At 53.0% G+C, this 22,202-nt stretch overlaps 1 pseudogene; it reads right to left on the bottom strand.

The window, feature by feature from the left end:
* Nucleotides 1-880: 880 nt before the first annotated feature.
* On the bottom strand, nt 881-2,466 carry LOC149222054 (18S ribosomal RNA; annotated as a pseudogene).
* Between the last annotated feature and the right edge of the window lie 19,736 nt (nt 2,467-22,202).

The following is a 22,202-nucleotide window of genomic DNA, read 5'->3' as shown; positions in this document are numbered from 1 at the left end:
CGCAAAGCGCACACCACGAAACAAAGAAATGACGCAAGTCCCACAAAAAACCCACAATCCAAATGGAGGAACAAAGACACAACCCGCTACTTCTTTTTCCCTCAGAAGGGGAGTGAGTCACGAGAGGATGAGGAATTCCCTCGATGGCAAAGGCACGAGATAAGATTGCCACCCTCATGCCTGTCGGTGGAGAAAATTGCGATCTCAATGGAGCTTAGACCGAGGGATTGGTTTCTCATTACCTCGACACCCAACCCTTCCACGAGGGCATGTCGAAGGAACGGTTGGGAGGGACTAGGTTGGCCAGCCCAACGGGTTGAACCGCTCTTCATCCATCCCATACTTGACCACACCCTGACAATCTCGCCTCACGGAAGGTTTGAGCTACCAGGCGCGCGCGCAACCACTCCCTCGACCCAACCACCAGCGAAAAAGCTCACCCAAGCAACACATCAACCGCTGCTGCCTTTTCGAGAGAACCAACTATGGAACCCCGCACCCTTGGCCCATGCCTTCCAATGAAAAAAAGACCGAGCACCGTCGCTACGAATGAGTTCGAATTTATCCATCATATTTACCGAGCACCTCAACTCTGCAGCAACCATCCCCGGCCGAACAGATCGTCGGAACGACTCCCAAGAAACAAGCTTCCGGACCCCCTGCAGAAACACATTGAGGGGAAGAAAAACAAAGGATGGGTGGGACAAGCACAAGCATGGCTTGCAAGCACACACGAAAAAACAAGCGTAGTTACCTTGAGACAAGCAACCAACAATGTTCCCGCCAAACACCAAACCCGCTCCACTAGAGACGCACCACAAAGTCCCACATTGCAATTGAAACCCAACCAACCTGAACCAAAAAAGAAAACCCCTGCTATCAATGATCCTACCGTAGGTTCACCTATGGTAACCTTGTTACGACTTCTCCTTCCTCTAAATGATAAGGTTCAATGAACTTCTCACGACGTCGACGGCGGCGAACCACCATCATCGACGCAATCCGAACACTTCACCAGATCATTCAATCGGTAGGAGCAACGGGCGGTGTGTACAAAGGGCAAGGATGTAGTCAACACGAGTTGATGACACGCGCTTGCCAGGAATTCCTCGTTGAAGACCAATAATTGCAATGGTCTATCCCCATCATGATGCAATTTGAGAAGATTTCCCGATCCTCTCGAACCAGGAATAAAAACTCGTTGTTTGCATCAGTGTAGCGTGCGTGCAGCCCAGAACATCTAAGGGCATCGGAATTAACCAGACAAATCGCTCCACCAACTAAGAACGACCATGCACCACCACCCATAGAATCAAGAAAGAGCTCTCAATCTGTCAATCCTTACTATGTCTGGACCTGGTAAGTTTCCCTGTGTTGAGTCAAATTAAGCCATAGGCTCCACTCCTGGTGGTGCCCTTCCATCAATTCCTTTAAGTTTCAGCCTTGGGACCATACTCCCCCCGGAACCCAAACACTCTGATTTCTCAGAAGGTGCTGGCGGAGTCCTTAGAGCAACATCCGCCGATCCCTGGTCAGCATCGTTTATGGTTGAGACTAGGACGGTATCTGATCGTCTTCGAGCCCCCAACTTTTGTTCTTGATTAATGAAAACATCCTTGGAAAATGCTTTCGCAGTGGTCCGTCTTTCATAAATCCAAGAATTTCACCTCTAACAATGAAATACGAATGCCCCCGACAGTCCCTATTAATCATTACTCCGGTCTCGAAGGCCAACACAATAGGACTAGACTCCTATCACGTTATTCCATGCTAATGTATTCAGAGCATAAGCTTGCTTTGAGCACTCTAATTTTTTCAAAGTAACAACGTCAGAACCGCGACCCAGCCAATTAAGGCCAGGAGCACGCCACCGACAAAAGGGATGGAAGGGCAGGTGCACACCGAGTAGGCGGCCCGACCCTTACGACCCAAGATCCAACTACGAGCTTTTTAACTGCAACAACTTAAAGATACGCTATTGGAGCCAGAATTACCGCGGCCTCCCCATGTCAAGATTGGGTAATTTGCGCACCTGCTGCCTTCCTTGGATGTGGTAGCCATTTCTCAGGCTCCCTCTCCGGAATCGAACCCTAATTCTCTGTCACCCATCACCACCATGGTAGGCCTCTATCCTACCATCAAAAGTTGATAGGGTGGAAATTTGAATGAAGCATCACCAGCACAAGGGTTGTGCAATCCGTCGAGTTACCATGATTCACCAGAGAAGCGGGCAAGCCCGCGTCAGCCTTTTATCTAAAAAATGCATCCCTTCCAAAGAGTCGGGACTTGGTGCACGTATTAGCTCTAGAATTACTACCGTTATCCGAGTAGTATGGTACCATCAGAAAAACTATAAATGATTTAATGAGCCATCTGTAGTTTCACAGTTTGAATTAGTTCATACTTAGACATGCATGGCTTAATCTTTGAGACAAGCATATGACTACTGGCAGGATCAACCAGGTAGCACCCTCCCACTTCAAAGGGCATTTCGGGCACTCTCTTACCGAGAGCTAACTTGAACACCCATCAAGTCAAAGAGACGTCAAAATATCATGTAAAAATTTTATGCCTTGCACCTCTTGCATCCCAAGAAGGAAGCACACGCAACATGCCAAGGACATGGCGAACAAATGGGTAGACCTGCCGAGCCACAATGCACCAAGGCCACTATGGCATTTGCAACCACGGCCCAACCAACAAGAAAACGAGCGATCACTCACCGACTCTCTTAGAAATGCCTCCAAAGGCCTCCACGCCCCGCACCGAGGGCACCTAGGAGTCCACCCGGACAGCAGCAACGATGGACCTCGATCACCCGATCGCCTATGGTAGCCTCGATGCAAAGGAAACAAATGGAGAATGACCAACCACGCAACCTCTATATTACAAATGAGCCACAACCCTCCCCGTCCCCGCACCGAGGCCACCTAGGAATCCACCCGGACAGCAGCAACGATGGACCTCGATCTCCCGACCGCCTGTGGTAGCCTCGATGCGAAGGAAAAGGAAGGAAATAAAAGGAGGATGACCAGCCGCACAAATCCTATCATAGAGAGGCCATACAAACCTCCCCGCCCCGCACAGATGCCACCTAGGAGTCCACCCAGACAGCAGCAACAGTGGACCTCGATCGGATGATCACCTGCAGCAGCCTCGACACAAAGGCAAGGGAAGGAAATCATACAAGACAAACCGATCCCGTAACCTCCCTTAGAAATGCCCCCCAACCCACCCCTCCCCTCCCCGCACAGGGGCCACCTAGGAGTCCACCCAGACAGCAGCAACGATGGACCTCGATCGCATGATCACCTGCAGAAGCCTCAATCTAGAGAGGAAATGGAAGGAAATAAAAAAAGACCAACCGAGCTCACAACCTCTCTCAGAAATGCCCCCCGACCCTCCACGCCACGCACCGAGGCCACCTAGGAGTCCACCCGCGCCAGCAGCAACGGTGGACCTCGATCACTTGACTGCTTGCGACAACCACGATGCGAAGGCACAGGAAGGAAGTAAATGCAAATCAAGAGGGTTGCTACACAATACAAGAACACATATCCGAACAGGAGGAGGAGGGATCGGGCAGCTCCACACCCCATGCACCCTACGTACAGGCAACCTAGGAGATTTCCCAAAGCTTTACCGACCAGACGATGAATAATTTTCCCCTACGGCCACCTCCACGCAAAGGAGGGAGGTCGAAGCGTTCCACCTCGAAATCCTTCTTCCAGATAGCCCCCACCATCGATGACTATAGTAGCAAGCCTCCTCCCCATTGGACCACGAGCGCATACACAATTGAAACAACAAGTGCCCCCCAACCCTCCCCGCAAAGAGGCCACCTAGGAGTCCACCCGGACAACAGCAACGATGGACCTTGATCGCCTGCGACAGCCTCAATGCAAAGGAAACGGAAGGAAACAAAACAACAAGACCAACCGAGCCCACAACCTCTCTTAGAAATGCCCCCCGACCCTCCACGCCACGCACCGAGGCCACCTAGGAGTCCACCCGTGCCAGCAGAAACGGTGGACCTCAATCACTTAACCACCTCTGGCAACCACGATGTGAAGGCAAAGGAAGGAAGTAAATGCAAATCAAGAGGGTCGCTACACAATACAAGAACACATATCCGAATAGGAGGAGGGATCAGGTAGCTCCGCACCCCACGCACCCTATGTACAACCAACCTAGGAGATTTCCCACAGCTTTACCGACCGAATGATGAATAATTTTCCCCTACGGCCACTTCCACGCAAAGGAGGGAGGTCGAAGCATTCCACCTCGAAATCCTTCTTCCAAATAGCCCCCACCATCGATTTAGCAAGCCTCCTCCCCGTTGGACCACGATAGCATACACAATTGAAACAACAAGTGCCCCCCAACCCTCCCCGCAGAGAGGCCACCTAGGAGTCCACCCGGACAGCAGCAACGATGGACCTCGATCGCATGATCGCCTGCGGCAGCCTCAATGCAAAGGAAACGGAAGGAAAGAAAACAACAAGACCAACCGAGCCCACAACCTCTCTTAGAAATGTGCCCCCCAACCCTCCACGCCACGCACCGAGGCCACCTAGGATTCCACCTGTGACAGCAAAAACGGTGGACCTCGATCACTTGACCGCCTGCGGAAACCATGATGCGAATGCAAGGCAAGGAAGTAAATGCAAATCAAGAAGCTCGCTACACAATACAAGAACGTATCCAAACAGGAGGAGGGATCGGGCAGCCCCGCACCTCCCGCACCCTACGTACAAGCAACCTAGGAGATTTCCCACAGCTTTACCGACTGGACAATGAATACGTTTACCCTACGGCCACCTCCATTCAAAGGAGGTAGGTCGAAGCGTTCCACCTCGAAGTCCTTCGTCCAGATAGCCCCCACCATCGACATAGCAAGCCTCCTCCCCATTGGACCAGGGGCGCATACACAATTCAAACAACAAATGCCTATAAACGTTGTGACTTAACATTTCCAACCGCAAAAGCCTGCCATGCACGCAAGATGTAAGGGAAAAGCCGACCCCTCGATCAAACATATGGGCCAACACATCTATCAAAACCTCAAAGCCAACTCAACCATGAACAATGTGCACTTTGAAGGGAATGCCAACCCTTGACTTTACAATAAGGAGAACATCGCCTCACATCGCCCGATGGAAAAAGCAAGAAAGAGGGAGGGTAGCTGGTTTACAACAAAAACCCTTCCACTTCCCTCTTAAATGTATGAATCTCAGCCGAACAATGAAGAGGCTAGCCATCACAAGGAGCCACACCACAACAACCCATACAACTCCCAAAACTTGGAGCAGAAGGGGAATTGTTCACATATGCCTCTCGGGACAAGCATGGCCAACATTACCACTCATGCGCTACCGAGTGGGTATGGAGAGAAGATGAAAATCAAACACCCTACAAACGACCCAAGGCCATTCTTGAGGCAAACCCAAAAAACCAACTCAATTGCCAACCCACCTTTCACACGAAAAGCAAAACCCTCCACACCAAATAGGGAGGAGGTGAACAATATAACGAGGAGACAGTTTCAATGGAGCCACAAATGGTTGCCCAGCCCAATCAAAATTCTCTATTCGTAACAACCGAGGGGCACGATAGCGACATAGGCAATGACGGAGTTTTGGGGCTTCCATCTGGGACCGCAACAACGAAGGCTCAAAGGAGTGCGGAGGAAACTATCGACATTCTTACCATTGGGATGGGAAAGAGGGACGGGGATGAGCATTTCCCACATTACCGCTCATGTGCTACCGAGCGGGGATGGAGAGAAGACGAAAATCGGCCACCCTACAAATGACCCAAGGCCATTGTTCGAGCAAACCCGACAAAGCAACTCGATTACCAACCCACCTTTCACACGGAAAGAAAACCTGTCACCTGTATCTTCTGGAGGGGCATGAGGGGGACCAGGACGAGCCAAGGAGCCACCCCACAACAACCCATACAGCACCAAGAACTTAGATAGCAGAAGGGGAATTGTTCACGTATGCCTCCCGAGATGAGCATGGCCAACATTACCGCTCATGCGCTACCGAGTGGGGATGGAGAGATTATGAAAATCGGACACCATACAAACGACCCAAGGCCATCCTTTAGGCAAACCTGAAAACACAACTCGATTACCAACCCACCTTTCACACGGAAAGAAAACCTGTCGCTGGTATCATCTAGAGGTGCACAAGGGGACCAAGACAAACCAAGGAGCCAAACCACAACAACCCCTACAGCTCCAAGAACTTATAGAGAAATTGTCCACATATGCCTCCCGGGACGAGCATGGGCAACATTACAGCTGATGCGCTACCAAGTGGGGATGGAGAGAAGATGAAAATTGGCCACCCTACAAACGACCGAAGGCCATCGTTCAGGCAAACGCAAAAACACAACTCGATTACCAACCCACCTTTCAAACAAAAAGAAAACCTGTCGCTGGTATCATCTGGAGGGGCACGAGGGGGACCAGGATGAGCCAAGGAGCCACACCACAACACAACAACCCATACAGCTCCAAGGACTTGGAGAGCGGAAGGGGAATTGTTCACATATGCCTCCCAGGACGAGCATGGCCAACATTACCCCTCATGCGCTACTGAGTGGGGATGGAGAGAAGATGAAAATCGGCCACCCTACAAACGACCCAAGGCCATCGTTCAGGAAAACACGAAAACTCAACTCGGTTACCAACCCACCTTCCACACGGAAAGAAAACTTGTCACTGGTATCATCTGGAGGGGCACTCGGGGACCAGGACGAGCCAGGGAGCCACACCACAACAACCCATATAACTCCAAGAACTTGGAGAGCGGAAGGGGAATTGTTTACATATGCCTCTGAGGCCGAGCCTGGCCAACATTACCGCTCATGCGCTACCGAGTGGTGATGGAGAGAAGATGAAAATCGACCACCCTACAAACAACCCAAGGACATCGTTCAGGCAAACCCGAAAACACAACTCGATTGCCAACCCACCTTTCACACGGAAAGAAAACCTGTCGCAAGTATCATCTGGAGGGGCACGCGGGGACCAGGACGAGCCAAGGAGCCACACCACAATAGCCCATACAGCTTCGAGAACTTGGAGAGCGGAAGGGGAATTGTTCACATATGCCTCCCAAGACGAGCATGGCCAACATTACTGCTCATGCGCTATCAAGTGGGGATGGAGAGAAGATGAAAATCGGCCACGCTACAAATGACCCAAGGCCATCATTCAGGAAAACCCGAAAACACAACTCGATTACCAGCCCACCTTTCACACGGAAAGAAAACCTGTCGCCGGTATCATCTGGAGGGGCACTCGGGGACCAAGACGAGCCAGGGAGCCACACCACAACAGCCCATACAGCTCCAACAACTTGGAGAGAAGAAGGGGAATTGTTCACGTATGCCTCCCAGGACTAGCATAGCCAACATTACCACTCTTGGGATACCGAGTGGGGATGGAGAGAAGATGAAAATCGGCGGCCCTACAAATGACCCAAGGCCATCGTTCAGGCAAACCCGAAAACACAACTCGATTACCAACCCACCTTTCACACGAAAAGAAAACCTGTCATTGGTATCATCTCGAGGGGCACGCGGGGACCAGGACGAGCCAGGGAGCTACACCACAACAGCCCATACAGCTCCAAGAACTTGGAGAGCAGAAGGGGTATTGTTCACATATGCCTCCCAAGACAAGCGTGGGCAACATTACCGCTCATGCGCTACTGAGTGGGGATGGAGAGAAGATGAAAATCGGAAACTCTACAGATGACCCAAGGCCATCCTTTGGGCACACGTGAAAACACAACTCAATTACCAACCCACCTTTCACACGGAAAGAAAACCTGTCGCTGGTATCATCTTGAGGGGCGCAAGCGGGACCAAGACGAGCAAGGGAGCCACACCACAACAGCCCATACAACTCCAAGAACTTGGAAATCAGAAGGGGAATTGTTCACATATGCCTCCCAAGATGAGCATGGCCAACATTACCGCTCATGCACTACCGAGTGGGGATGGAGAGAAGATGAAAATCGGCCACCCTACAAATGACCCAAAGCCATCATTCAGGCAAACGCGAAAACACAACTCAATTACCAACCCACCTTTCACATGGAAACAAAACCTGTCGCTGGTATCATCTAGAGGGGCGCGAGGGGGACCAGGACGAGCAAGGGAGCCACACCAAAACAGCCCATACAGCTCCAAGAACTTGGAAAGCAGAAGGGGAATTGTTCACATATGCCTCCCAAGATGAGCATGGCCAACATTACCGCTCATGCGCTACCGAGTGGGGATGGAGAGAAGATGAAAATCAGCAACCCTACAAACGACCCAAGGCCATCATTGAGGCAAACACAAAAACACAACTCAATTACCAACCCACCTTTCACACGGAAAGAAAACCTGTCGATGGTATCATCTAGTGGGGCACAAGGGGGACCAGGACGAGCAAGGGAGCCACACCACAACAGCCCATACAACTCCAAGAACTTGGAAAGCAAAAGGGGAATTGTTCACATATGCCTCCCAAGACGAGCATGGCCAACATTAGCGCTCATGCGCTACCGAGTGGGGATGGAGAGAAGATGAAAATTGACAACCCTACAAATGACCCAATTCCATCGTTCAAGCAAACACAAAAACACAACTCAATTACCAACCCACCTTTCACACGGAAACAAAACCTGTCGCTCAGATCATCTGGAATTTGCATGGGCCCCCACATGACTGAAACGAAGCGACAAGGGAGAGCTGGGAAAACGAGCAGCATGAAAATGAACAAAGCCAACCTCGGGTCACAACTTAGCATTTTTTATACGGGCTCGTTGGCTTGTGCGTGCCCTCGCCCGAATGAATTTGCATGGGCACCCAGACAACCGAAACGAAGCGACAAGCGAGAGTCGGGCAAATGAGCTGCACGAACAGCACAAAGCCAACCTCGGGTCACAACTTAGCATTTTTTGATATGGGCTCGTTCGCCCGGGCGCGTCCTCGCTCGAACGACCCGCCCGAACGAGTTCACATGGAAGCCCTCAAAAGACCCACCCGAACGATTTTGCATTGCCGCCCAAACAACCGAAACGAAGCAACAAGGGAGAGTCGGGCAAACGAGCTGCACGAATGTGCACAAAGCCAACCTCAGGTCACAACTTAGCATTTTTTATACGGGCACGTTCGCCCGGGCTCACCCTCGTCTGAACAACCCACTCGAACGAGTTCACACGCACGCCCTCAAACGACCCACCCGAATGGTTTTGCATGGGCGCCCGAACGACCGAAACGAAGCGACAAGGGAGAGTCGGGAAAACGAGCTGCAGGAACGTGCAAAAAGACAACCTCGGGTCACAACTTAGCATTTTTGATATGGGCTCGTTCGCCCGGGCACGCCCTCGCCTGAATGACCCGCCCGAACGAGCTCACACGGGCACCCTCAAACGACCCGCCCGAATGATTTTGCATGGGCGCTCGAACGACCGAAACGAACCGACAAGGGAGAGCTGGGCAAACGAGCTGCACGAACGTGCACGAAGCCAACCTCGGGTCACAGCTTAGCATTTTTGATATGGGCTCATTCGCCCGGGCGCGCCCTCGCCCGAACGAGTTCACACGGGCGCCCTCAAACGACTCGCCCGAACGATTTTGCATGGGGGCCCAAACGACCGAAACGAACCGACAAGGGAGAGCCAGGTAGACGAGCTGCAAGAACGTGCACAAAGGCAACCTCGGGTCACAACTTAGCATTATTGATACGGGCTCGTTTGTTCGGGCACGCCCTCGCCCAAACAAGTTCACAAGGGCGCCCTCAAATGACTCGCCCGAACGAACGAAACGAACCGACAAGGGAGAGCCGGGAAAATGAGCTGCACAAACGTGCACAAAGCCAACCTCGGGTCACAACTTAGCATTTTTGATACGGGCTCGTTCACCCAGGCGCGCCCTCACCCGAACGACCCGCCCAAACGAGTTCACACGGCAGCCCTCAAACGACCTTCCCGAACGACCGAAACGAACCGAAAAGGGAGAGTAGGGCAAACGAGTTGCATGAACGTGCACAAAGCCAACCTCGAGTCACAACTTATAATTTTTGATACGGGCTCGTTCGCCCGGGCACGCCCTCACCCGAACGACTCGCCTGAACGAGTTCACACGGGCGCCCTCAAACGACCCGCCCGAACGACCGAAACGAACCGACAAGGGAGAGCCAGGAAAACGAGCTGCACGAACGTGCACAAAGCCAACCTCGAGTCACAACTTAGCATTTTTGATACGGGCTCGTTCACCCAGGTGAGCCCTCGCCCGAACAACCCATCCGAACGAGTTCACACATGCACCCTAAAACGACCCACCCGAACGACCGAAACGAAGCGACAAGGGAGAGCCGGGCAAACGAGCTGCACGAACGTGCACAAAGCCAACCTCGGGTCACAACTTAGCATTTTTTATACGGGCTCGTTCGCCCAGGCATGCCCTCGCCCGAACAACCCACCCGAACGAGTTGACACGAGTGCCCTCAAACGACCCGCCCGAACGACCGAAACGAACCGACAAGGGAGAGCCGGGCAAACGAGCTGCAGGAACGTGCAAAAAGCCAACCTCGTGTCACAACTTAGCATTTTTGATACGGGCTCGTTCGCCTGGGCGTGCCCTCACCCGAACGACCCGCCCGAACGAGTTCACACGGGCGCCCTCAAATGACCTGCCCGAACGATTTTGCATGGGCGCCCGAACGAACAAAACGAACCAACAAGGGAGAGCCGGGCAAACGAGCTGCACGAATGTGCACAAAGCCAACCTCGGGTCACGACTTAGCATTTTTGATACGGGCTCGTTCGCCCGGGCGCGCCTTCGCCCAAACGAGTTCACACTGGTGCCCTCAAACGACCCACCCGAACGACCGAAACGAACCGACAAGGGAGAGCCTGGCAAACGAGCTGCACGAACATGCACAAAGCCAACCTCGGGTCACAACTTAGCATTTTTGATATGGGCTCGTTCACCCGGGCGCGCCCTCGCCCAAACGACCCGCCCGAACGAGTTCACACAGGCGCCCTCAAACGACCCGCCCGAACGACCGAAACGAACCGACAAGGGAGAGCCAGGCAAACGAGCTGCACGAACGTGCACAAAGCCAACCTCGAGTCACAACTTAGCATTTTTGATACGAGCTCATTCGCCCGGGCACGCCTTCGCCCGAACGACCCGCTCGAACGAGTTCACACGGGCACCCTCAAACGACCCGCCCGAACGATCGAAACGAAGCGACAAGGGAGAGCCGGGAAAACAAGCTGCACGAATGTGCACAAAGCCAACCTCGGGTCACAACTTAGCATTTTTGATACGGGCTCGTTCGCCCGGGCGCGCCCTCGCCTGAACGACCCGCCTGAACGAGTTCACACTGGCGCCCTCAAACGACCCGCCCGAATGACCCGCCCGAACGAGTTGACACGGCTGCCTCAAATGACCCGCCCGAACGAGTTCACATGGGCGCCCTCAAACGACCCGCCCGAACGAGTTGACACCGGCGCCCCCAAACGACCCACCCGAATGATTTTGCATGGGTGCCAGAACGACCGAAACAAAGCGAGAAGGTAGAGCTGGGCAAATGTGTTGCAGGAACATGCACAAAGCCAACCTCGGGTCACAACTTAGCATTTTTGATACGGGCTTGTTCGCCCGGGCGCGCCCTCACCCGAACGACCCGCCCGAACGAGTTCACACGAGCGCCCTCAAACGACCCGCCTGAACGACCCGCCTGAATGAGTTAACACGGGCGACTCAAACGACCCGCCCGAACGACCAGCCTGAATGAGTTCACACGAGCGCCCTCAAATGAGCTGCCCGAACGACCCACCAGAACGAGTTCACACGGGCGCCCTCAAACGACCCGCCTGAACGATTTTGCATGGGTGCCCGAACGACCGAAACGAAGCGACAAGGGAGAGCCAGGCAAACGAACTGCACGAACGTGCACAAAGACAGCCTCAGGTCACAACTTAGCATTTTTGATACGGGCTCATTCGCCCGGGCGCGACCTCGCCCGAACGACCCGCCCGAACGAGTTCACAAGGGCGCCCTATAACGACCCGCCTGAACGACCCGCCCAAACGAGTTCACACGGGCGCCTCAAATGACCCACCTGAATGACCAGCCCGAACGAGTTCACACGGGCGCCCTCAAATGACCCGCCCGAACGACCGGCCCGAACGAGTTCACACGGGCGCCCTCAAATGACCCGCCTGAACGATTTTGCATGGGTGCCCGAACGACCGAAACAAACCGACAAGGGAGAGCCGGGCAAACGAGCTGCACGAACATGCATCAGCATTAGCATTTTTGATACGGGCTTGTTTGCCCGGGCACACCCTCGCCCGAACGACCCGCCCGAACAAGTTCACACGGGTCCCCTAAAACGACCCGCCCGAACAACCGAAACGAACTGATAAGGGAGAGCCGGGAAAACGAGCTGCACGAACATGCACAAAGCCAACCTCGGGTCACGACTTAGTATTTTTGATACGGGCTTGTTCGCGCGGGCACGCCCTTGCCCGAACGACCCGCCCGTACGAGTTCACACGGGTGCACTCAAACAACCCGCCCGAACGAGTTCACACGGGCGCCTCAAACGGCCCGCCCGAACGAGTTCACACGGGCGCCCTCAAACGACACGCCCGAACGATTTTTCATGGGTGCCCAAACGACCGAAACGAAGCAACAAGGGAGAGCCGGGAAAATGAGCTGCACGAACGTGCACAAAGCCAACCTCGGGTCACAACTTAGCATTTTTGATACGGGCTCGTTCCCCCGGGTGCACCCTCGCTCGAACGACCCACCCGAACGATTTCACACAGGCGCCCTCAAACAACCCGCCCGAACGACCGAAACGAACCGGAAAGGGAGAACCGGGCAAACGAGCTACACGAACGTGCACAAAATAAACCTCGGGTCACAACTTAGCATTTTTGATACGGGCTCGTTCACCCGGGCGCACCCTCGCCCGAACGACCAACCCGAATGAGTTCACACAGGCGCCCTCAAACGACCCACCCGAACGACTCGCCCGAATGAGTTTGCACGGGCGCCTCAAACGACCCGCCCGAACGAGTTCACACGGGCGCTCTCAAACAACCCGCCTGAACGAGTTCACACGGGCACCCTCAAACGACCCGCCCCAACGATTTTGCATGGGTGCCCGAACGACCGAAACGAAGCGACAAGGGAGAGCCGGGCAAACGAGCTGCACGAATGTGCATAAAGCCAACCTCGGGTCACAACTTAGCATTTTTGATACGGGCTCATTCGCCAGGGCGTGCCCTCGCCCGAACGACCCTCCCGAATGAGTTCACACGGGCACCCTCAAACGACCCACCCGAACGACCCGCCCGAACGACCCGCCCGAACGAGTTAACACGGGCGCCTCAAATGACCCGCCTAAATGACCTACTCGAACGAGTTCACACGGGCGCCTCAAACGACCCGCCCGAACGAGTTCACACGGGCGCACTCAAACGACCCGCCCGAACGAGTTCACACGGGCGCCCTCAAACGACCCGCCCGAACGATTTTGCATGGGTGCCCAAATGACCGAAACGAAGCGACAAGGGAGATCCGGGCAAACATGCTGCACGAATGTGCACAAAGCCAACCTCGGGTCACAACATAGCATTTTTGATACGGGCGCGTTCGCTCGGGCGCGCCCTCGCACAAATGACCCACCCAAATGAGTTCACATGGGTGCCCTCAAAGCACCCGCCCGAACGAGTTCACACGGGCGCCCTCAAACGACCCGCCCTAACGACCGAAACAAACCGACAAGGGAGAGTCGGGAAAATGAGCTGCATGAACGTGCACAAAACCAACCTCAGGTCACAACTTAGCATTTTTGAAACGGGCTCGTTCGCCCGGGCGCGCCCTCGCTCGAACGACTCACCCGAACAAGTTCACACGGGCGCCCTCAAACGACCTTCCTGAATGACCGAAACGAACCGACAAGGGAGAGCCGGGCAAACGAGCTGCACGAACATGCACAAAGCCAACCTCGGGTCACGACTTAGCATTTTTGATATGGGCTCGTTCGCCCGGGTGCGCCCTCGCCCAAACGACCCGCCCGTACGAGTTCACACAGGTGCCCTCAAACGACCCGCCAGAACGACCCACCCGAACGAGTTCACACGGGCGCCTCAAAGGACCCGCCCGAACAAGTTCACACGGGCGCCCTCAAACAACCCACCCGAACGATTTTGCATGGGTGCCCGAACGACCGAAACGAAGCGACAAGGGAGAGCTGGGCAAACGAGCTGCACGAACGTGCACAAAGCCAGCCTCGGGTCACAACTCGCCCAAATGAGTTCACACGGGCGCCCTCAAACGACCCACCTGAACGACCGAAACGAACCGACAAGGGAGAGTCGGGCAAACGAGCTACGCGAATGTGCACAAAGGCAACCTCGGGTCACAACTTAGCATTTTTGATACGGGCTCGTTCGCCCGGGCGCGCCCTCACTCAAACGACCCGCCCGAACGACTGAAACGAACCGGCAAAGGAGAGCCGGGAAAACGAGTTGAACAAACGTGCATAAAGCCAACCTCAGGCCACAACTTAGCATTTTTGATATGGGCTCGTTCGCCTGGGTGCACCCTCGCCCAAACGACCCGCCCGAACAAGTTCACACAGGCGCCCTCAAATGACCCACCCGAACGACCCGCCCGAATGAGTTCGCACGGGCGCCTCAAACGACCCGCCCGAACGACTCGCCCGAATGAGTTCACACGAGCGCCCTCAAATGACCCACCCGAACGAGTTCACACGGGCGCCCTCAAACGACCCGCCCGAACAATTTTGCATGGGTGCCCGAACGACCGAAACGAAGCGACAAGGGAGAGCCGGGCGAACGAGCTACACGAACGTGCACAAAGCCAACCTTGGGTCACAACTTCGCATTTTTGATACAGGCTCGTTCGCCCGGGCGCGCCCTCGCCCAAACGATCCACCCGAATGAGTTCACACGGGCGTCGTCAAATGACCCACCGGAACGAGTTCACACGGGCTCCCTCAAACGACCCGCCCGAACGACCTGCCCGAACGAGTTCGCACGAGCGCCCTCAAACGACCCGCCCGAACGATTTTGCATGGGTGCCCGAACGACCGAAACGAAGCGACAAGGGAGAGTCGGGCAAACGAGCTGCACGAATGTGCACAAAGCCAACCTCAGGTCACAACTTAGCATTTTTGATACGGGCTCGTTCGCCCAGGCGTGCCCTTGCCCGAATGACCCACCCGAACAAGTTCACACGGGCACCCTCAAATGACCCGCCCGAACGAGTTTGCACGGACGCCCTCGCCCAACCCGCCTGAACGGGTTTGCACAGACGCCCTCACCTGACCCACCTGAATGGGTTTTCACGGACGCCCTTGCCCGAATGACCCGCCCGAACGGGTTTGCGCGGACACCCTCGCCCGACCCGCCCGAACATTTTTGCTCGGACGACCTCGCCCGACCCACCCGAATGAGTTTACACGGGCGCCCTCAAACGACCGCCCGAACGAGTTTACATGGCAAACAACCCTCTCGAACGAGTGTTTACACGGCAAACGACCCACTCAAACGAGTTTACATGGGTCTGACACACGACCAAAACGAAGTCACAAGGGAGATTCGGGCAAACGGGCATCACGATCATGCACAAGGCCCACCCCCCTTCACAACTTAGCATTTTTTATACAGCCACGTGTGCCCTGGGCACCATCACACGACACGATATGACACGACCCAACCCGTTTGCACGGGCACCCACACACGACACGTCCAGACCCGCCCGAACGCAATTTGGGGTTTCCATGGGCGCACGACCCGAACCAAATTTCGGGGTTTCCGTGGGCGCACGACCCGAACGAAGGCACGAGGGAGCATGAGGCAAACGAGCCACAGGAACATGGAGAAGACACACGAGTGGTCACGACTTAGTATTTTTGGCACGCCGACATGTGCCCGGGCACCCACACACGGCACGACACGGCCCGACTGGCCTTGTGCGAGCCGACCCGACACGGCCCGACCAACCTTGTGCGAGCCGACCCGACCCGCCCGAATGCATTTGCATAGGCACCCACACACGACACGACCCGACCCGACCCGAAAAAAAATTGGTGTTTCCTTGTATGCACAACCTGAACGAAATTTGGGGTTTCCATGGGTGCGCGACCTGAACGAAGGCACAAGGCAGCGTCGGGAAAACAGGCCGCACGAACGCGTAGAAGGCACACGGGGGGTCATGACTTAGCATTTTTGGCACTACCACGTGTGCCTGAGCACCCACGCACGACATGACCCAACCCGCCCGAACGAAGGCACGACGAAGCGTCGGGCAAACGGGTTGCGCGAACGTGCAGGAGGCACACAGGTGGTCACTCCCTAACATTTTTTGCACGGCCACATGTTCCCGAGCACCCACGCGCGGCACGACACGACCCGACCCCACTCGACTCGCCCGAACGCGTTTGCACGGGCACCCACACACGACACGACCCGACCCGCCCGAACGGAATTTGGGGTTTCCATGTGTGCACGGCCCGAACGAAATTTGGGGTTTCCATGGGTGCACGACCCGAACAAAGGCTCGAGGGAGCGACGGGCAAACGGGCCGCACGAATGTGTAGAAGACACATGGGCGGTGACGACTTAGAAATTTTGGCATGGCCACGTGTGCCGCGGCACCCACACACGGCACGACACAACCCGACCCGCCCTGGGCGAGCCAACCCGAATCGCCCGAATGAAATTTGGGGTTTCCATGGGTGCATGACCCAAACAAAGAAGGCACACGGGCAGTCATGACTTGCATTTTTGGCATGCCCACGTGTGCCCGCGCACCCCCACACACGACACGGCACGGGATGACCCGACCCGCTTGAAGGAAATTTGGGGTTTGAACGGGCGCACGACCCGAATGAAGGCACGAGGGTAGTAATATCTTTGACTCTAATACATAAATATACCTGGGGTAACATGTCCTTAATATCTTCAACATTTTCTTTTGACTCTTTATAACACTTTAACATGTGCTAGGCCTATTTCAATGAGCAATAAACTCAATGACAAATATAATATATATATATATATATATACATATATTTATTTATTTATTTTCTTGAATAAATACAAATATCAAAAGTACATTTATGAAGACCGAACCCAGATACACTTTCTTCAACACCCCCTCTCAACTAGGGAGGTATTCATAAATCATTACAAGGTGTTTGGCTATTTTTCAATCTTGAATAATTCACATAAGAGAAACCGGATTGGCAACCCATCTATTATAGCATCATATTAGCCAACATTGTTCATAGAAAGGCCTTGACTAACACCTTGTTCATTGTCTCTAAAGGTACATACCCACCCAGGTGTTCCCTGAGTATGACCTTCCAGGACAATTCTTGTCTTGGGTTCCCATCCCTCAAAGAATATCGCTCCTCTTGCCTACTCTTGACTTGGGTGCCCTACACATCCTCAAAGAGCATTAGATGCCAAATGATTGCCCAATCCTCCCATTATTTCTTGCCAAGTGAAGACAAGAATGTTGTGTCTATCTCTTCCCCTTGATTGGGGAAGACATGCCCAAGTTTCCTCTGACAAGGAACTTGCCCAAGCTCCTTTGTAGCTGGGAACTTGTTAGAACTCCCTCTTAGCTAGGGACTTGTCCATTCATCAACAACGTCTTCTTCGTGGGTCCTTCAACTGCTTCATCTCCTTCTTTCCTTCGACGTCATGAAGTCTTTGTTTGAACTTCTTCTTGGCAGGGTACCAACCATCAATCACTTTCCCCCTAGTTTGTCATGTAATTGCTCCCTTCGTGGAAAGTGGTCCTTTTGTCATCTAGCTACTCCTTTGTCACCTTCTCTATCCTTCATAACACTTATCACATGGATGCTTAGTTGTCGTCGCTTGTTCCCGTACTTTGATTTAGTGGCCCTTCGTGATATTGCTCTTCATCATGACATATTTGTAGAGTGGAAACGGTTATCTGCACCTTACTATCTCCAAGGCCTTCGTAGGTGTCAAGGGTCCTTTATCTTTTTCTTCCTTTGTCAGAGTTTTCGTGCCTTCTTTCGAGAGATGTTGAGGAATCTTTTCAAATAGTTATTCTTTGTGACCGCGATGTTCTTCATTTGCTTCTTATTGGATTGATTGGTCAACCACCTTATACTCCTTATGAGAGCACTTCTTCATGTTGACCTTTATTCCACTGTAGCACATGCCTCTGAGCATGTCGTTGGCGAAAGAGATCCTTTTATTCTTGATCGTGATTCTAGAACTTTTCCCATGACCCAATCAATATATATGATGACATGACTTAAACTTTGATGCATACATACCTCACCTTGATTATGCTTTTATCATCGTGGCTTTATTTGATAGTTCTCCTCGATTGGTGTAGCCTTTCTTGCTTCATCTGCTCTCTCCTGTATATCATCCTCTCTTGAATCCCATAAATGGGACCCCCAATGAGACCTCTACCCCCTTTGAAAGAAGACTTTAAGCAAAGAGGTTGACTTAGTCATAGGAGAATCTTCCTTCTTTTTCTTATTGTCATCTTCTTTCACTTCTTGAGTTACATGAGCTTCTTCCCTTTTTCTCTTGTTGTTGTTGTCCTTCTTAAGTTTAGGACAATCCCTTTTGTAGCATCCATACTCTTGGCATCCAAACCGTTGGACTTTGGACATGTAGTGGTCCCAACCAATTTGCTACTTTCCTTGCAAAAAGACACTGAGGTATACTCAGAAGGGGACATATACTTACTTGATAGAGTTTGAGATGTAGTGAACTTGCTTTATTCTTGATGGCTTGCCTTCCTTAGATTTTGATGTTGTTCAATTTGCTTTCTTCAAATGGACTTTCTTGATGACTTGACTCGTAGTGCCTTTCATTCTTCAAGATGGTGTAGCTTGATGTAGGTCCCTCTTTGATTTGTTCTTCTTGTAGGTGCCTTTATACAAGGTGTTTCTTCTTGCTTTGTAGTCTTCCATGATGAATGATAGATGGTAGACCTTCTTGTCCTTGATGTGACTGAGACTTCTTGGCTTGATGCTTCAGCCTTGCGGATGTTCTTGAGATTCCATTTCCTTGATGTGTCACCTTAGCTCCGATACCGCGTTGAAGAATCTGGGGCAATGGGGTATAGCGGGATTCTTGTAGACTTGATAACAATTTGTGAAGCTCTTTTGCAATTTATCGTGTTATATTAATCTTCTTCTCTTCTTATTAATGCATGTGTGTTTACTTTCATCAAACTGGTGCCAAAAACATAAGAACAAGAACACAATATGTTGGCTCTCTGCCAGGGAAAAACCTCTCTCTCTCTCTCTCAGAGGAAAACCCTTTCATAAATTTCTCTCATTGAAGCTTCTTATTGGTCATTGCGAAGCCCTAGACCCTTGACAATAATATCCCCCAAGCACAAGTCGAGTCCTTCCTCCTCTCTGCACTTTGTTTCTTCGGAGCTTCATTCCCCGGCACTCTGTCCTTCTTTCAACTTTTGATAGTCCGTGGTGGACTAGCTCTAGAAGAGACTCCAACCTTTGATCCTTAGAGAGATCCTTTACCAATGAAGAAACCTTCATTCTCTTGACCAACCGAGCCTTTTTCTTGATGTGAGGTTGCAGGCTCGATGTACACCAAGTTTACTGCACCTGGGGCGATTTCCATCGCGACGAGACATGGGAACCGCAAATTTCCCGCACTTGGGATGCTTTCGACAAGGCGGGACATGGAATCCCCGGGTTCCCCGAAATTTGGTGACCTCTGTCGAGGAGGGACTGGTAGACCCCATGTCATGCTCCTATCCTAGTGGTAGTATTTCAACCATGCATAAGCGGGTGTGGCACCGCCGTACTTTTTCTTTTTACCAATACTTGAGTACACGGTATGCGCCTACTTCAACACTCGGTCAATTTCCCAATAAGTGTTCTTAACAATGCAGCGAAAATAACTTACCATAAATTTATCTTCTTCAATTATTCTTTCAACCTGTCGTGTCGTGTGGTCGTGCTGCACTGGCCCGCGGCCTGCATGACACAACTCCACACCTAAACTGCGAACCTATCCGCCCGACTTTCCCTTCCACGGCGCCCAAACTTTGCCCGTTAGTGTGGTCCATAGTGAGGGTGCACAGCCCGCATGCAGTGCGGCCTACCTGCCCAGACGGTAACCCGCCCCGCTCTGCCTATCCACACTACCAAGCCCGACCCGCCCTCTGTAATCCACCTGCCAGTGCGTCCCTCTTACCCGCGTCCTTCTCTTCCTTCCGTTTTTGCCCAACTCCTTCCTTCGCACATGTTCTGCGATGTGGAAGTCTGATCTCGATGTCCCTTCGTCGAACGCCATCCTCCTTACTTATACGCATCCTTTCGCCCAAGGGTCGTGTCTCTCGAGGATAACAAGGGTTGCTCCATCAACATGCATGCTCGACTGACCTGCCACATAACCTCGACACGCCCCATTCCAACAAACCGCCGTATCCCTTCGTGTGCACCGTCGCACCCATGGGTCGGCTCCAACACCTCACCAATTACACCCGTCGCCGCACGTCGCACACCTGCCCGCATCCTAACTCGTCCGCACATGGTCACCTCTTTCATTCGGGCATGCAACAAGGGTCACTCGCGCGCCTTCCGTCGGTGGCTCGCCCATCGTGCAGGTATCAAGGGGCGTGCGCCACGCCCAACACGGCGCAAGCGACATGGGAACCCCGCGTGTCATGCCCCCATGCCTACAGTAGTCTTTCAGCCGTACTTGGCGAGGTGCGGCGCCACCGAACACTTTCTTTTCACCAATACTTATGTTCATGGACTACGCCCAACCATTAGTATACTTAGTTTGTTTTTCGCAACCAAGTATTATTATGTTTCCTTTATACCAATGAACACCCATACACATTCATTATCATCAGCAATTATACATGAAGAACACAATTGCGCAGTATAAAGGGAGGGGCAACTCCCTGAACAATGAGTCTGCCCGAATACAATATATTATTCAACTCTACAACGTTTACGAGGCTTTACAAGTATACATGGGAAACACCAAGTTCCTTGCCCGAGCTGGGCAGGCGCGCCCTCACACGAGTTGCCAACCGTAATCCTCGACCGAACCTCGCTTACCACTGCACGACGGGCGGGCGACCTCACCCGAGTCACCCCCCGTTTCCTTTTGCACGACGGGCAGGCGACTTACCCGAGTCACCTGAGACACCTCCGCGTTTCTTCTTCCACGACGGGCAGGCGACCTACCCGAGACACCCCGTGTCACACCGAACGGCGGGTGCCTTCCTTACCCGTGCCCTCACCCGATAACCGAAACCTGTGCGTATCGTGTGTGCTTGCCCAAGAGCGGGCGCATATATGCCCACGCCTCTTTTGCGACCTGCTCCACTACTTCGCATTTTTTTCTTGATCACCGAATGCTCATGTTCGAATGTCCATCTTCGAATGAATGCCAAATCCTCCAACACCTTGCCATATTTATACGAGCAGTTGGGCGAGTCGCTGCCGAGGCCGACTCGACCACCGCATGCCAAAACTCCCTTACACATCGCAAACTTGCCATCAGATTGTTGGTCGGCAGGCAATCCTTCGTTCAAGTCGCCCCAACATGTAAGTCGGCCCGTGGGTTATGCCAAACGCTCCCACGCTATAAAACAACCATCGCTCCACCTCTAATGTGCATTATAATTATGTCCCTTTGCACATTTCGGTCGTAGAGTTCGCACTTCGCACCGATGAGGAGAAACCGAACCGCAGGTCCTTACACCGTGTTTCCCAGACTTGGGTAGCAATTTTTGTTGTGACGCGAAATGGAAACCCCGTGTGTGTCCGTTGACTTGGGTAGCAGTTTTCATCGCGCCGTGAAATGGACACCCTGAGTTCCCCAGACTTTGGCGGCTCTTCGTGGCCCCACGACATGGAAATCCGAAGTTCCACAGACTCTTGGGCGATTCAGGGTGTGCCGCGACATGGAAACAGTGAGTTCCCCAGACTTGGGTAGCGGTTTCTAAACACGCCAAGTTCCCGAGACTTGCGAGCTAGTTTGCATCATCATGGAAACCCCAAGTTCCCCACGTTTCCCTTGTGCCATAAAATGCGGAAACCCGTGGTTCCATCAAAGGGCGGGACATGGAAACCCCAAGCTTCCCAGGCTTGG

The sequence above is a fragment of the Pinus tabuliformis genome, chromosome Q (genome assembly GCF_031772625.1).
Source record: "Pinus tabuliformis cultivar Carrire ecotype Pingquan chromosome Q, CPIR1, whole genome shotgun sequence".
Classification (NCBI taxonomy): Eukaryota; Viridiplantae; Streptophyta; class Pinopsida; order Pinales; family Pinaceae; genus Pinus; species Pinus tabuliformis.
Note: the sequence above shows the minus strand (reverse complement) of the source record. Positions and strands in the feature narration are given on the sequence as shown.